The sequence below is a fragment of the Pleurodeles waltl genome, chromosome 2_1, assembly GCF_031143425.1.
Source record: "Pleurodeles waltl isolate 20211129_DDA chromosome 2_1, aPleWal1.hap1.20221129, whole genome shotgun sequence".
Lineage (NCBI taxonomy): Eukaryota > Metazoa > Chordata > Amphibia > Caudata > Salamandridae > Pleurodeles > Pleurodeles waltl.
Genome location: NC_090438.1, coordinates 136,021,042 through 136,039,648, shown reverse-complemented (window position 1 = coordinate 136,039,648; position 18,607 = coordinate 136,021,042).

The window sequence follows — 18,607 nt, the reverse complement described above, 5'->3', positions numbered from 1 at the left end:
TATTTAGCGAGACATGGGGGGACCATTTAACGCATATAGGAAAAATCCTTACAGCATTACGAAGGGCTGGGCTGACAGCCAACCCTTCTAAGAGCCGACTGGCCTTTAATGATATCTCTTACCTGGGCTATCACATAGGAAAAGGTATACTGAGACCCCAAATGAACAAAATCGAAGCCATCCTACGCATCGATGCTCCCACCTCGAAAAAAGAGGTCCGTTCGTTTTTAGGCCTGGTAGGATACTACCGACGCTTTATCCCTCATTATTCCACCTTGGCCGCCCCCCTGACTGATCTTCTGAGAAAGGGACAACCTAAAACCATTACGAGACTAAACCCGGATCAATATCATAGTTATCGTACCTTGCAGAAATGCCTCACTACTCAACCGATCTTAAAGTGCCCGGAGTTTAATAAACCATTCCACCTTCAAACGGATGCCTCCGATGTAGGATTGGGAGCCGTACTTTTTCAGAAAGATGAAACCGAAGTTAGCCATCCCGTGGTCTATATTAGTCGTAAACTGTTTCCCAGGGAACAGAAATATCCCATTATCGAGCGAGAGTGTCTTGCCATTAAGTGGGCAATCGAAAGCCTCCAATATTACCTTTTGGGCAGGTCCTTCCTGCTGTATACAGATCATGCTCCCCTTACCTGGCTCTCAAGATATAAAAATACCAACAACCGCATCCTGAGGTGGTTTATTGAGCTTCAACCTTTCTCCTTTCAGGTCTGCCACCTCCCAGGCGACCTTATGGGTCAGGCCGACTATCTATCCCGGTTCCCGGGTCCTGTGGGACTCGAACAGCCCCATTCAAGTGAGGGGATGTGTAACCGGACGTCCCCAGACGCTGGTCTTCAGAAAGACACAGAAACTGACGAAGGATTCCCCGCGGAGACCCCAGGAGCTCTGGACGTCGTGACGTCAAGCGTCATGTACGCCAGAGTGAATATTGAAAAGAAGGAAGCCGCCGTAGACCCAGAGATCGCGAAGGATCGAAACGCACAACAAACAGCAAGAGAGCCGACCGAACGCCCAAACGAAGCGAGTCCCCGGAAAGCAGACGAGCACCGCGAAAGAGGAGCAATACCCAGGGAGCCTCCCGCCCCTGAGCCGGTGAAGTCGGGAGACCGTCCGAAAGCCGGCCGCGTCCCTGGAGGGGCGTGGCCTACCGAGGTACGGTCGTACCGAAAAGGGGAGGGGGACACCGGGTGGTTACGGGGTTTACGGGGACTATGGAGACTACGGGGAACTGAGGGAAGAGGGCTGAGGTCTTATAGGGAGGGGGAGGTGGTGTAAAAAGGAACCCAGGATACCCTCTAACCTCACGGGGACCCGACCATAAAAACTGCTAATAACCCAACAAGGGAGCTACACGAACGCACTGGGACAGGGAGAAGGACGTGGAGAAAAGTAATCCTCACCTCCCTGCACTCCTGTATCTACCCCCACCTCCCTACTAACCTAAATAGCTCTACCTATTATTTAAACCCCACTTACCTTTTTCTTTTCTCCTTTATTTTGGGAACCTGGGCCGCTGACGCATGGGAGGAGCAGAATCTTCCTAAAGCCGAACCAGACCCCACAAGGATCCTTATCCAAACCCTGGAAGAGAAAATAAGGAAACAAGAGACTTTATTACTTATCATTTGAGAGACTAAATCAAACCGGACATTCTAGGAAATAGTTAATTTGTCTTAAGACTGCAAGGGAAATAAATTAATTAACCCCGTGAGTACGCGTCTGTCGTCTTAAATCCAATATCCCTTCGACCCGGGATAAAGAACCCGCCACAGTGGTGTCAGAAGTGGGATATTGGACCAGGCGACAGGCAGTTCAAGACCATGGAGGATAAACCCACCATCTCAGATATGATGCAGCAGTTGGCCGAGGGACAGAGGCATCTACAAATAGTATGGGAAGAACAACAGAAGGAGGCTAAAGTAGAAAGGGAGGCCCTGCAAAGCGCGCTCAAAAGTCAGGCCACTATCATGGCCAACAATCAATTGGTTCATGAAACTGCCATCAAAAATCTCACGGATACCATTGCTGCCACCCGGGTACATCCGAATGTGCCTAGTTCGGTCCTACAGCGTTACCAGGAAGGCGAAGATCCTGATGCTTTTTTCACCAATTTTGAGCGAGTTGCCACTTCCGCTACTTGGCCCCAAGAGCGATGGGGTCAATATATAGCACCATTATTAACAGGAACCCTCCAAGCGGCTTATCAAGCGGTGAACCCAGGGGGAACAACTCCATACCAGGACATTAAGAAGAGCATTCTGGAACGGGTGGGTTTCGATTCAGAACACTACCGAGTCCGGTTCAGAAAGGCTAAGTGGGGACCCTCCGAGAATCCCCAAGCCCTATACTTCCGGATCAAGGATTTAGGTCTCAAATGGTTAGGCCCCATTGGGACTAATCGGGAAGACATCATCGAGATCGTCCTCTTAGAACAGTATCTAGACGCCCTACCCCCCAACACACGCCACTGGATTAAACAACACCCAAACCCCGACCCTAACACCACCATTGAGTTAGCATGTGCCTTTCACCGCTCCCTCGAGTTTAAGGTTCCCCCCCTTCGGCCAACCCCTAGTCCGGTTCGACCGAGTCCCCTTTCATCCTCATCGGCAGGACGAAGAGCCAACGAGGATACTGGAAAAACACGAGGGTTTGAAAAGCCGTACGTTCAACAGCCACAGTGTTTTAGTTGTGGTGAATGGGGACATATAGCCCGGGTTTGTCCCCTAAAAACCGAAAAACCCGAACCAATGGAAATAGGAATTACTAGGGGACGAGTCTTTTATACCGGGGGAAAAGAAACCCCATATAAGAAGAGACTGGTTATCAATGGAAGACCCACCCTGGCCCTCATTGATTCAGGATGCAGTCAGTCCGTAATCCGAGCTGATCTACTCGTTAACCCTACCTTTACTGCCGGACTTACTGTATCCATCTGTTGTATTCACGGAGAAACCAAGGAATATCCTCTAACCTGGGCAACCCTATCATGGGAAGGAAAAGAAAATCCCATAAGGATGGGGGTAGTGGAACGACTAGTGGAAGAAGCTATTATAGGAACGGATTTTACAAAATTTCCGGAGCTTCTAGATAGTACCAGACATTCTGAAGAAATGAATACATGGTGGAACAGTGCTCCCTTCTCTAACGTACCTATACCGACCCCGTTAGACCGCTACAAACCCTCTCGGAGTGAAAAAAGAGCAACCAAAAAAGCCTACACACAAGAAAACTCGAGCCCAGAGATGGTAATTACACCCGTTCTTACCCTTACTAACCTGCCCCCCTTCCGGAGCTGCCAAAGAGAAGATCCAAGTTTAGTTCATGCCTGGAAAAGTGCACGACCCCGGGCCCTCCAAGATAAAGGTCCATCGTTCACAATAGTTAAAAATCTATTATATCGAGTCACTAGCACGGGCCGAGAAGAAAAGAAGCAATTGATAGTCCCCGAACCCTACAGACAACAAGTTCTACACCTAGCCCACAGTCAGCCAGGGGGTGGCCACTATGGGAGAGAAAAAACGGAGGAGTATCTGTTGAGGAGGTTCTATTGGCCGGGTGTCTTTTCTCAGATTAGGAAATTCTGTCAGCAGTGTCCTAAATGCCAAATGATTGATCCTGGTACGAGGAGAAGAGCCCCTTTACAACCCCTCCCTATCATAGATATCCCCTTCTCACGAATAGGAATGGACATTGTTGGTCCGCTCCTACCCTCTTCCCGGGGATACCGTTACATATTAGTGTTGGTGGACTACGCCACAAGGTACCCCGAGGCCCTCCCCCTTAGTAGTATTAACACCAAGAGCGTCGCCCACGCCATGATAGGCTTCTTTTCCCGAATCGGTTTTCCCCGAGAAATCCTAACAGACCAAGGCACCCAATTCATGTCCTCCTTAATGGCACAGATATGCCAACTTTTGGGGATCAAACAATTGCGGACTTCGGTCTATCATCCCCAGACTGACGGTCTGGTGGAACGGTACAACCGAACACTGAAAAATCTTCTAAAGAAATCTATCTCCGATTCAGGTAAAGACTGGGATAGGAAACTCCCCTTAGTATTATACGCTGTCAGAACCCATGAGCAAGCTTCTACGGGCCATAGTCCGTTTGAACTGCTGTTCGGACGACAACCCAGGACCCTATTAGACATGGCAGCGGAACTATGGGAGGAAGAGGATGGGGAAAAGACCCTTCTGAAATATACCCAGGAATTAAAAACCCACCTACACACGGTGTGGGAAAACGTGAGAGTAAACATGGAGAAGGCTCAAGAGAAACAGAAAAGGTATTATGATAGGAATACTCAGTTGAGGACTTTTTCCATAGGGGATAAAGTATTAGTGCTTCTCCCCAGTTCAGACAACAAACTGTTAGCAAAGTGGCAGGGACCATATAACGTGACTGGAATCGTAACACCAGTGACTTATAAAATTCAGCTAACCGATAGACCCAATAGGTCACAGATCTTCCACGTTAATCTGCTAAAAAAATGGGAAGAACCTGTGACCGACCCGGTCCGAGGATGTCTGGTTAACACTGTTAAGGAATTGGAGGTAGGGTGGTGCCCCACTGATCGCCCTAGTGGAAGCGAGATACCGGTCATAAACACAGACATCTCGCTTCAACAACGCAAGCAGTTAAACAAACTCCTCTATGAACATACTCAGATATTCTCCCTGACACCGGGTAGAACCAAGTTGGTACATCATCAGATCATAACCCCTCCTGACAAGATAGTGCGGTTACGCCCTTATCGTATCCCTGAAGCTAGGAAGGTTCTGGTAGAAAGCGAAATAGAGAAAATGCTAGACCTAGATATTATAGAACCTTCTCAAAGTCCCTGGTGTTCGCCTGTGGTATTGGTACCCAAACCGGATGGGTCTATACGTTTTTGCATTGACTTCAGACAAGTCAATTCTATATCCCAATTTGACACGTATCCTCTCCCAAGAGTAGACGAACTTTTAGAGAAATTGGGGAAAGCTCACTACATGTCTACTCTCGATTTGACAAAAGGATACTGGCAGATCCCGCTAGCCCCAGGAGACAGAGAAAAAACGGCCTTCTCCACTCCCTCCGGGCTATATCATTTTAAGGTTCTCCCTTTCGGGTTACATGGCGCACCCGCCACTTTCCAACGTCTCATTGATACCATTCTACGACCGCATACCAGCTACGCTGCCGCCTATCTGGATGACATCGTCATATTTAGCGAGACATGGGGGGACCATTTAACGCATATAGGAAAAATCCTTACAGCATTACGAAGGGCTGGGCTGACAGCCAACCCTTCTAAGAGCCGACTGGCCTTTAATGATATCTCTTACCTGGGCTATCACATAGGAAAAGGTATACTGAGACCCCAAATGAACAAAATCGAAGCCATCCTACGCATCGATGCTCCCACCTCGAAAAAAGAGGTCCGTTCGTTTTTAGGCCTGGTAGGATACTACCGACGCTTTATCCCTCATTATTCCACCTTGGCCGCCCCCCTGACTGATCTTCTGAGAAAGGGACAACCTAAAACCATTACGAGACTAAACCCGGATCAATATCATAGTTATCGTACCTTGCAGAAATGCCTCACTACTCAACCGATCTTAAAGTGCCCGGAGTTTAATAAACCATTCCACCTTCAAACGGATGCCTCCGATGTAGGATTGGGAGCCGTACTTTTTCAGAAAGATGAAACCGAAGTTAGCCATCCCGTGGTCTATATTAGTCGTAAACTGTTTCCCAGGGAACAGAAATATCCCATTATCGAGCGAGAGTGTCTTGCCATTAAGTGGGCAATCGAAAGCCTCCAATATTACCTTTTGGGCAGGTCCTTCCTGCTGTATACAGATCATGCTCCCCTTACCTGGCTCTCAAGATATAAAAATACCAACAACCGCATCCTGAGGTGGTTTATTGAGCTTCAACCTTTCTCCTTTCAGGTCTGCCACCTCCCAGGCGACCTTATGGGTCAGGCCGACTATCTATCCCGGTTCCCGGGTCCTGTGGGACTCGAACAGCCCCATTCAAGTGAGGGGATGTGTAACCGGACGTCCCCAGACGCCGGTCTTCAGAAAGACACAGAAACTGACGAAGGATTCCCCGCGGAGACCCCAGGAGCTCTGGACGTCGTGACGTCAAGCGTCATGTACGCCAGAGTGAATATTGAAAAGAAGGAAGCCGCCGTAGACCCAGAGATCGCGAAGGATCGAAACGCACAACAAACAGCAAGAGAGCCGACCGAACGCCCAAACGAAGCGAGTCCCCGGAAAGCAGACGAGCACCGCGAAAGAGGAGCAATACCCAGGGAGCCTCCCGCCCCTGAGCCGGTGAAGTCGGGAGACCGTCCGAAAGCCGGCCGCGTCCCTGGAGGGGCGTGGCCTACCGAGGTACGGTCGTACCGAAAAGGGGAGGGGGACACCGGGTGGTTACGGGGTTTACGGGGACTATGGAGACTACGGGGAACTGAGGGAAGAGGGCTGAGGTCTTATAGGGAGGGGGAGGTGGTGTAAAAAGGAACCCAGGATACCCTCTAACCTCACGGGGACCCGACCATAAAAACTGCTAATAACCCAACAAGGGAGCTACACGAACGCACTGGGACAGGGAGAAGGACGTGGAGAAAAGTAATCCTCACCTCCCTGCACTCCTGTATCTACCCCCACCTCCCTACTAACCTAAATAGCTCTACCTATTATTTAAACCCCACTTACCTTTTTCTTTTCTCCTTTATTTTGGGAACCTGGGCCGCTGACGCATGGGAGGAGCAGAATCTTCCTAAAGCCGAACCAGACCCCACAAGGATCCTTATCCAAACCCTGGAAGAGAAAATAAGGAAACAAGAGACTTTATTACTTATCATTTGAGAGACTAAATCAAACCGGACATTCTAGGAAATAGTTAATTTGTCTTAAGACTGCAAGGGAAATAAATTAATTAACCCCGTGAGTACGCGTCTGTCGTCTTAAATCCAATATCCCTTCGACCCGGGATAAAGAACCCGCCACACCCCCATTCTACCCCATGTCCAGTGAAATCTGTGATGTGTATGGGAGACAAAAGAGCACCTATTCACTTTCTGCAGGGGGCCCGATCATTTTTATTTACACCACGGTAGCAACCTACAGGGACAGATGCATGCACTGATAGAAAGACTGCAGAACACAATCATCCGTACACATGCACACAACTACTCATACATCCATACAAAACAGAGCAAGATAGATACAGATGAGAACACACACAAAACGCCAGGAGAAAAACAAGTACACTTATACACGCAGTCAAAACAAATAAAAGGAATCATTCACACAGGTAACATGCGGGTGCATTCATAAATAAAGGCAAGAGGCACGTCAAAACATACATAGACACACGGGATAGATGAATGATTGGGTGAATGGTGTGGTGAGGATAGAGACTGAGGGAGGAATGTTAAGGGGTCCACCTGGAAGAAAAGTTGAACTACAGACAGAATGATAATTAAAGAAAGAAAGAGATGGATGGACAGACAGATGGTTGGATGAGGGACAAAAAGAGATAAAACGAAAGGTAATTGGATGGATGGACGGATGGATGGATGTACTGATCAATGACAGATGGCTCAGGGACAGAAATTATTAAAACAATGATAGATGGATGGATATTTTAGGGACCAATTAGGGTAGAAGAGGATGGGAAATTAATTAATGGATGAATGGGTGGGTGGATAGATGGAGGACAAGAAAGAGAATTGGGCAAAAAGAGGTGGGTGAATGGCTGGATAGCTGAAATGAATGTCCAGATGGGAAAAAGGTACAACAGAGATGAGAATAAAAGGTGGCTTGATGGATGGATGGATAGTGAGGTAGGAATATGGGAAAGGTCCATCAGAGAGTGAGAGCAATGGAGAAAAGAGATATAACGAAAGAAACAAAATGGATGGATGAATCGGTGGGAAATATCATCTATGCCTCAAGATTCATACAATAACTATACTGCTGTGTGAGTGAATACATTTTAAGCTTCAAACTTTGCTGAGGGTGCTAATTTTGCCTAGTTAACCATCTGTATATCTGTGAGACGTGGCAAGCGGGTTCTCTCTCTTAAAATTGTCATGAGTGATGTAATATGTCAGGACACGAGCAGTGAATGGTGGGTGCACAAGTTATAGTTAGCTCAGTAAGTAATTGTGAATTTCTGTCATTTTTTGCTTTTTAAATGTATGTTTTTGTATTATTTCAAAATCTAACTTCACCTTCACTTTAACCTTTCTTTTTTTCAGTAAGTTTCCAGGGTGTTTTAACATAAGCTAAAATCGTACTACTTTTTCTAACTATAACATCACTTTAAATTTTGTTTTTTCTGTGAATGCCTGAGTTTTTCTTTTAATGTAAGGAGAAATTCTATGACCATACCTAACTATAATGTCACTTTAACTTTTGTTTACAGGTAATTTCTAGGGTTCATCTAAAGTAAGGTACGGTCTTATTTCTGTGCATAACTATCAGGTGATTCTCAGTTTTGGATATTTTTCAGTGATTTTCTGGAGTTGATCTTGTTCGACCAGCTCACCCGCTGAGCACAGCTTTTGGCTGTGTGCAGCAATGGGTTATCTGCAGGTGCTGCCCAGGCTCTGTGCCCAACGGTTTCCCCCCACCACAGGTGCCCAACACACCACCACCCAGACTCTGGCCATCTGCCACATAGGGTTGGCTGCAGAGCATGGTCTGTTGCCTGGCCCTGCACATGTCCCCCAGCGGGCAGCCAACCCCTGTTGGAGACCAAGCCCCTGTGGACCCCAATATTTTCCCATTTGTTATTATTTTTTTTTATTCATGGTATCATTGTACTCCTGCGGTACCACCACACAAGCTTGACCTACATTGTACCGCACGGCCAAGCAAGCTTTACATGCTAAAGCCTGAGAGGTCCTGCGTTACCACGAGGTTTCCACATGTGCAGCGGCTTCCACAGGAGTCTTGCTGTACCTCACAGGAAAGCTGCACTGGATCCCAGGGGAGAACCATGGTACCCACAGTATGAAACTTTGTTGTTTTGGCTCCTGGGAAGGTCCTTCTGGTCCACCCCCCCCCCCAAGACGTGGATGTCAGAGTATCCTTACCCTGCCCCTTTATATGTTATTTGTATTCCACTTCAGTACACATCAACATTGTGTCCTAAATGTTATTTACAAACGTTTTGCCCAGTAAGAGTTAATAATACGAAAGCTACACCCAACTGGGCAATATTTTGGTAAACTAACTTAATATTTATGTCAGACGATATTTATGTACAGGATATTCTGCATATGACCAAGTGTGGTACCTTAAAGTTTCAAGAGACACAGGGACATCAGCAGAGCATTACCTTCATTTATACTCTGCTTGATATGAACGAAGACCATGCGCGGCATGTTCTGGGAGTGGTTCTAGTCATCATAACGTGTACTATAACAAAACATAAAGACATCTCTGAAAGAAACACATGTTAAAGAATGTTGTGGTTAGATAACAGGATCAGTATCTCCTAAACACAATATTAAAAGCAGGAACAATCTAAAAAACCTACAGTTGAAGGGACAATATAAGATTTAAAACCTAAAAACTTTAATTCACCTGTTGCGATGTGCTGCGAAGTTATCACCCCAATGCACTCCTCATGACATTGCAGACAGCATATTATTAGTAAACTCATCATCATCATTGTAGAGGGATGGGTTGTGGTTGCAGTACCCCCCCCCAGACCTTTTGCCTGTTTTTTACATGCAACTTCAAAAGAAGTACACTGGGTTCCTGCTCACCAGTTCCAAAATGCCAGTGTTCCTTCTCTAAAACAAGACACCCTAGCCCTTCAGCCATGTATAGGTCCCTAGTACCATGATACCTAGGGCATTGGTACTGAAGAAGGCCCCTCAGACCTGCAGCACAATGTGTGCCGCTCTGAGGGACCCAGCACTAACGTTATGCAGACTACCATTGCAGACTGTGTGACAAGGGGCTCTCAAAATTGTATGCCATGTCCCCTAACACTGCATGCAATATATGTAAGTCACCCCTCTAGCAGGCCTTACAGCCATAAGGCAGTGTGCATAATATTACACGTAAGGGTATGTATACATGAGCAAATATGCCCCTACTATGTCTTTGCTGATTCCTAGACATAGTAAGTGTACAGGGAAGCTATTTTAAATGCATGTGCGGGACACTGGTCACTACAAGTTCTACAGCTACATGATGGCTTCTCTGAATCCGGGGATGTTTGGTTTCAAACATCTCAAAATAATAAACCCTCACTGACCCAGTGATGGATGTATTAAGAAATGCACACAGAGGGCACCTTAGAGGTGCCCCCTGAAAACCTACCAACTGCTAGTATGCTGACTGACTGGTCCTGACCATTGCAGCCACCCCAGACACATTTCTGGCCACCTACAGTAAGAGCCAGCGCTCTCGAGGGCCTGAGACAAAAGCCTGCAATGGGCAGAGATGTGACCGTCTCTCCCAGGCAGGATGGATATTCCAGGGCAGGCTGCTTCAAAGGCCTTGCCATCTCTGTAATGCGACCCAGGTCCCTCCAGATGGCGGAGATGACCAATCCCCCTGTCCTGTCCCCACCTTTAGCAGCAGCACAGGCGGGGAAATTAATTAAATTAGGAGGAATGCCCACTTCATGCCAGTCCCACCCCTAGGGTTGATGAGCTGAAGTGGACACTACTTTTCAAATTCCTCCATCTTGTTTGAAAGGAATCGGACCAGAAGGGATAGGTTTCCCAGCAGAAGGGGTCATAAAAAGGGTGTAGTCACCCTAAAGATGGTCAGCCCTTTGGTTACTGCCTGGCACTCCCTGTAACACCCCGAAACTGAGCATTTTGTTGGCACCCCTGAACCCTAGAATTCAGATTACTGATGACCTAAGAAGAGCTAGACACTACAGAGCCACACCAGCAGAGAAGATTACAGACACCAACTGACTTGGCCCCAGCCCTACCAGCCTGTCTGCAGCCTTCGAAGATCCTGCGCAAAAAGATGGCCTGTCCTGCAGCCCAGCAACCTCTGAAGCTTTTGGAGGACTGCATGCCTTCGACACAGATCAAGATCTCAGGAGAACAGGGGACCTGTTCAAGAAGAAACCAACTTTAAAAGAAAAGAACTTTGCCCTGAAGAAACGCGAAACAGCCTCCGGACCCACCTCTGCACCCCTTGCCCACGGCCCGAGCTCAAGTAGCCCACCAGTCCTGTGAAGGTTCCCCAGCGATTCTGAATCCAAGACCACCATTGGCTGACCCCTGCTGGACTATGTCTCAGAGCCCGCAGCCACAAACTGAAGACTGAAAACTGAAGACTCCCCCTAACCGCAACCTGCCTGGTAAGCTGTTCCTGATGCCAAAGGACACCCCTGAACCTGGAGCCCCTGGGCCTTGGGGAGCTGGACCGTCAGTGTGCCTATGTCCCCTAGCATCAGAACGTCCCTTGGCAGCTGTGGGTTTTCTTCTTTCAGCCTCCTGGCTCAAGCCTGCAGCCTTATTTCAAAACTGATCTCTCCCATTGACTGCATTGGGCACCTGAAACAATGTTGGCACTCAGCAACCGGCCACCCCTGTGCTGATGAAGGGTGTACGTTTGGTGCTGCCTTGTGCCCCCTCGACACCACTTTACTCACCTGTGAGCAGTGCATCTCCGGTAACCCCCAGTCTCCATTGGTTAACATTGGGTGCCCAATGCTGTGTTGGCACTCTGCAACTGATCGCCTCATGCTGCTGACAGTGTAAGTTTGGTGCTGCCTTGTGGTCTCCCTTGTGCTTACCTCAAACCCAGGAGATCGACCCCGGGCACTGCTTTCTCACTAGTGAGCAGCGCATCTTCCTTCACCCCCAAGTCTCCATTGGTTAACATTGGGCACCCAACTCCAAATTTGACCTCTGCACCCACCCACCCCTGTGTCTCTGTGGGTGCACTCTAGGTAGTGGTTTGACTCTTGCCTGGTGTTGACCTAAAATCCCGAAGACTGGATTTGTAAATTATGACTTACCTGCAAAACTGCATTCTTGTTTTCCTCCCACAGGTTAACATTGGTGAACTGAAAAATTGCACTGTGTTGAATTATGAAACTGCAAAGTATTTATCTTTTAGAAACTGTTTACTTTATAACAAAGTTCTTTGGTTCAAAGCTCATATAAAAGCAAATGTTATTTGTCTAAATTGGTCTTGGATATATTCAGTGTGTGTCTCATTTATTGCCTCCATAAGTACAACAAATGCCTAACAGGACTCCTTGATAAACCAAACTGGTCTCCCACACTAACACAAATAGAGCATTAGTCCTATCTACTTTTGCCTATGCAATACCAATTGGGCAACCACTGGACTCTCTGCACAGTGTGCTTCATTTTAGTGCACTATATAGAGAGCCAACTTGCTACACTCATCATCAATTAAATGACGTCTTATTTCTATGATAATAGTAGTAAAAGGAAGTGGCCACTCCAATAAACATAATGGAATTATTAGGATGTATATCAGAATGCGGGGTGATTTTTATGCAATGTAGTAATTCAAGCAGCAGGAGGATAAACATTAACATTTTTACCTACTGTAGTGCAGAGGGAGGATCTTTATTGATGATAAATTATCAGCATGTTTACAGTACCAATACTATTCTAAAATGTCTACGATTTTAGGTCAATACAGTTTACTTTACATAATAAATCACCTTTCAAACCTTTCAAAAGTACTTACTAAAACATGTACAATCATTCCGCGGACTGCCTTAACATACCAACTTAAAAAAACAAAGTTAGTGAGTCTCTGGTTAATTTACTAATTGTATGATAGGTGCTACCCTATTTTCCAAATGTTAAGGATTAATATTAACCAAGACCTTTTAAATTCCTATACTCCACCATTGTTCCTCGTGTGTTGCCATTGCCTAAATATTTCTTAATGAGGCCTGTTTCCTAATCCTACAGTAGATATAAAGTAAACCTGTCTCTTTGCTCCTCATTCTATTAATGTCAATGAATTTGACCAACTTCCCCATTAGCTGCCAATTGGTTTCTTCAATACAAACTTGTGTTGCCACCCTCTTCATTAACATCAAAAAGTTCTAAAACAAAGGTGGCAGTAGTTTAGTCAAATCTACCATTAATTCAGGGCAAATACACAGGAGCTGTGATATAGATTCAGCTTTTGTGCCATGAATGAGGCAACATCTACAAGCAATAGTCGACTCTTCTCCAAACAGCACTTATATTGGCTACTGGCAATAACAGAAATCTAAATCTCAGATGATTCTGCCAGAACGTTTCCTTGGCTGGATTAGGTAGATAAAATTGCAAAGGTGGAGTTCTATATCTATTACAATGTGGTCCTGCCTATAAATTGTGAATATTTCAATAACTCTTGCTTCGTTTCCTTGATTACAATTTAAAATGTAGGAGCTCTGTTCTGACCACTTTAGAACAATATTCACATTTTTTATTATTTGCTTTAGCTGTTTAGAACATCTCTCAGAATATGCGATATTTAATGATGTTTCCTTAATTGTAAGTTGTTTCGTGAATTATGGTTAGCATTGCATAATTGAAAATAGTATTTGATAAATTCTGCATCTAACAAATCCGCCATATTCGTTAAACCTTTCTCAAACTTGACTTTGTATGCAATTTTTGAGCAACCCATAGGTCAGCGCTCCATATAAAAGTGTGAGCACCAACTTTGACCTAATAGCTTCCAACTTCGTTAAGATATTGTGGCTATGTGTATTTAATTTACTTAGAATATATTGCATAACTACACGTTTCATGTTTAACACATGCAGTTGATGTTTTGGGTTTACTCTTCTTTCTTGCCAACAGAAAGTTAGGTATAAGTATCTACCTCATCCAGTTTGTCTTTGTACAGGCTCTAGATGTATGTTGAGCCCTTTTCCCCATATACTATTATTTTTGTGTTAGCCAAATTCATCTTTAGATTGTGTGATCTTTCAAACTAATTGGTATAATATGCATAATGGCTCTTTAATTCTCATACTGGATCAATAGCGTGTGCTGGACCCCCAACTTAATTTGAAAAATGTCTTACCATTTCTAAACACTGACTCGTACGCCATGTATAATTAATGATTTCTTGACTAAAACATAGATTTGTGCCGACCCACACTCTGAAGTTTTTAACTACTTCATGAGGCCTTGGAGTTCTGGTTACTGTGGACAAGTGCATGGTAAGCTGTGGACTCTCCAACTGTGAGGTGCTTAGTTTTTTGAGCCATCCAGGCAGAGGTAGCTCTTCTTCATGTAAAGGTATTAATATTAATGGCAGTTGGTGACATTTTCTGGAGTTGGCAGGGGGTGTGCAAGCAGAAGGAGGTGACTGAGTTTACCTGTCAGGTCATAGATAGGGAGGAGTTGAGGATAATGCCTTGGTTGCAGGCATGCTCGGTCGGTAAAGGCGGGGTGCTGAGAGATGTGGGCCACCAGGAGTCATCCCATGCTGAGGTGGCATTTCCGAAGATGATGAGCTCTGTCTTCTCAGAGTTGAGCTTGAGGCAGCTTTCTCTCATCCAGGTGGCAATGGCTTTCATTCCAGAGTGGAAGTTCCGTTTGGCCTTGTCGGGGTCTTCGGTGAGGGAAATGATGAGTTGTGTGTCATCTGCGTATGACACGATGTTCATTCCATGGCTTCTGATGATGGCTGCAAGAGGGGTCATGTATATGTTGAAAAGAGTTGGACTCAGAGATAATCCTTGGGGAACCCCGCAGCTGACTCCTGTGGGTTTAGATGTGTAGGGAGGGAGCCTGACCTTCTGAGTCCTCCCGTAAAGGAAGGAGTGGATCCATTTCAGGGCTGTTCCACATATTTCTACGTATTGGAATCTAGTGCACAGTGTGCTGCCGGAGACCATGTTGAAGGCCGCTGAGAGGTCAAGGAGTATGAGTGCTGCGGTGTGGCCTCGGTCTAGAAGGTATCAGATGTCGTCGGTGGCTGCAAAAGGAGCTGTCTCCGTGCTGTGGTTGCTGCAGAAACTGGACTGGGAGCTGTCCAGAGAGTTGTTGACCTCAATGAAATTTCCTAGTTATGTGTTGATGGCTTTCTCCATTACTTTAGCCGGTAGGGTTGCAGCGAGATGGGCCTGAATTTCTTTGGTTCTGATGGGTTGGCCGAGGGTTTCTTCAGGAGGGAGCGTACTTCGGCACATTTCCAGTCTTCAGGGAAGGTGCCAGTGTTGATGGAGTGGTTTCAGAGCTCGGGGCAATGGATGTGCTGGCTCTGGGGTAGATGCGGTGCGGAAAAGGGTCCGTGGGGGCTCGGAGTGGGTGCTGTTCATGATGCTTTCTGTTTCCTCCTTAGTGAGCGTGGACCAGCTGTGGATGGTCTAGGTGGGTTCTGGGGGGGTGGATTGGTCGTAGGTTCCGGTGCTGGGTTGGTTTCCCAGGAGGAAGCTGTTGTAAATGTCTTGGATCTTGCGGTGGAAGAAGATGGCGAGTTTGTCATAGAGGTCTTGCGACAGGGGATGCTTGTGGCTTTGGAGGAGGGATTTGTGAATTCATTGATGACTTAGAAAAGTTCCTTTATGTTGTGTGTGGAGGAGTTGATGGGTTCCCGGAGTGTGTTCTTTCTTGCGTTCTGGTGGATGTCTTTGCTGGTTTGGCTAATCCTCCATTTTTTCTTTAGGCGCCTGCCGGTGCGTTTGGATTCTTGGAGTTCGGTGGTGAACCAACTGGCTTTCTTTGGTATGAACTTTGACAATGTCAGATGGAGGGGGCTAGAGTGTCGGCGCATTCAGTGATCCATTCGTTGAGATTTCGCGCTATGGTATTTGCGTCATCCGAGGGAGGCGGGAGGGATTTGGCAAGAGTTGTAGTGAGTTGCTCATTGGTTATGTTGTTCCATTTCCTGTGGGGGTCTGGTGGCGCAGATGCGGCTACTGGGTGCAGTGATGGTGAAGTGTAGGCAGCAGTGGATGGTCCAGTCTGGGGTGGAGTTGGTCTTAATGGTAATTTGGTTGCTTGAAGTTAAGATGGGGTCCAGTGTGTGTCCTACGATATGCGTGGGCGCAGTGATCAGCTGTCTGAGGCCGAGGGTGGCGAGGCTGTCGAGTAGAGCGATGGTGTTTGGATCATTGCTGTCCTCGAGGTCACCAAGGAGGAGGTAGTTGTCAAACGCCAGAGCCTGGGTGTGGCAATGTCTACAATGTTGTTGATGAATGCTGGGCGGGGGCCGTGTGGTCTGTAGACCAGGGTGCCATGGATGGACGAGTTGCGATCGGTGTGGACCAGGAAGTAAAGGTGTTCCATGGTGGTGCACTGTTCTTCTGAATTGGCCTTGATTAGTAGTGAGCACTTGTGTACAATGGCGAGTATGGACGGAGGACTCGCCATTGTACACAAGTGCTCCTTAAGATGCTGTATCTGTCCAGGATGGCGATGGCGATGTCCGGTCCCAAGGTGGGGTTGGTCCAGGTCTCGGTAAGGAAGGCGATGTCCGGTCCCAAGGTGTGGATCAAATCCTAGAGTTTGATGGCATGTTTATGAAAGGAGCGGATGTTCAGGAGGACGCAGTTGAAGGGGTTGTGGTGGGTGTTAGTGTTTCCGGGTGTGGGGAGTGCCTTCTGCTTGTTGTGGCCGGCACTGAAGTTGAAGGACAGAAAAGAGGGAAAAGCCAAAAAAGGACAGAAAAAGAGGGAAGGCCAAAGAGTAAAAAATGAGTGAAAGAAAAGGCACACACAAGCAAAGGCAGAAATAAAAAAGCAGGACTAAAGGAGAAAGAGGGAGAGATACTTACTTCTGATGGCCACTAGACCACCAGGGATGAAGCGCAGACAGGAGCCTGAGGGTGGAAGAGGGCCTCGAACTGAGAGTCAGGCAGGCTCTCAGTTCATTCCCAGGCAAGGCAGAGGCAGCAGCAGCCAGAGGAGCTGGGGAGGGCAGCAGACACTGACCAGGAGATCAGTGTAGTTGAAGTTACACACACAAGATAACCCCTGTTCACCCCCTTGGTAGCTTGGCACAAGCAGTCAGGCTTATCTCAAAGGAAATGTGTAAAGTATTTGTACCAACACACACAGTAACAGTGATAACACTACAAAATGGATAACACACCAGTTTAGAAAAGTAGCAATATTTATCTAAATCAAACCAGACCAAAATGACAAAAATCCAACATACACAAGTCGAGATATGAATTTTCAAAAGAATAAGAGTCTTACTCCATAGAAAACAATGGAAACTTTGAATTTACACGAAGTACCTGGTTTGCGTCAAACATAAAGCCGCACGGGCAAGCGTGCATCAGAAAAGTCAGCGATGCGTCAATACCTTACTCGCAAATGAGGCCGTGCGCTATTTCTTCTCCAGTCGGGTAGGCGATGCGTCATTTTTCACCCTCGCAAGAGCGATGCTTCGATTTCCGGACAGGTGACTCTCGGATCCGCGCAGGTTCACGATGACTGACGTGGTGTTAGAAACCACGCTGCAAGGGGTTTGCATCATTAGCAGCCGCAAGCAGGTGTTGCATAATTTCTCCAGCCACCATGCTTCGATCTCCCAGCCGCAATGCAGGTGGAGCGTCAATTTTAGCCATGAAACAGGTGGTGCATTGTTTATCAGTTACACTGTGTTCTGTGCATGGATTTCAGCTCTTGTTCTGCCAACTTCACCTCTAAAGGGCCCAGGGACTGGATAGGGCACCACTTGGCAGGGCAGGAGTCTCAGCAGAGAGTCCAGGTGCTGGCGGAGGAAGTGTTTGATGGCCCTGAGGCTTCAAAACAGGAGGCAAGCTCAGTTCAAGCCCTTGGAGAGTCTTCTCAAGCAGGAATGCACAACAAAGTCCAGTCTTTGTCACCTTTCACAGGCAGAAGCAGCAACTGCAGGATAGCCCAACAAAGCACAGTCACAGGCAGGGGCAGCACTTGTCCTCATCTTTTCAGCTCTTCTCCATGGCATAGTTTCCTCTTGGTTCCAGAAGTGATCTAAAGTCTGGGGTTTTAGGTCCATTACTTATACCCCTTTTTGTCTTTAAATCAGGGGTGGTTTATTGCTTAGGGCGGCAGGGCTCCGCCCAAGCTTCAATTTGTGCATCAATGGCTATCTCATGGCAAATGTTTAATTCATTAAAACTTCAAACAGTGTGATCCTTGCTCTGCGTGAGGGTCAGGCAAAACAAGGCACTTTCAAAAGGCACATGTGCTGCAGCGCATGTGCTGACTGTTTCAGGATTTATAGGGCTTACCTGATCTATGCCCTGGCCTCTGGCAGCCTACAACACTGTAAGGCACTACCCTCTTATGACGCACTGAAGTCTAGGTCATGCCCATCCTAATTTGGCGGTCAGACATATAGCCACTTTTCCCACTGCCCTTGCTATTTTAGGGCATTTGAAACATTTGGTTATAGCGGTGACAGAGTAGTCACCGCCGTAGCCAAGCCCATGGTCCATCTGCATTTAAATTGAATGGGCAGACCAATGAAATGGTGGGGATGGCACTCCATCGCCTTTGCCACAGAGTTCTCTTTCCACCAACATCTAAATTAGCCCTATGTGTTGTGGACAGGAACTGTGTGCAGGTTTTAGGTAGAGCGAAGCCCTGTGTCAATGCATAGAAGCCTC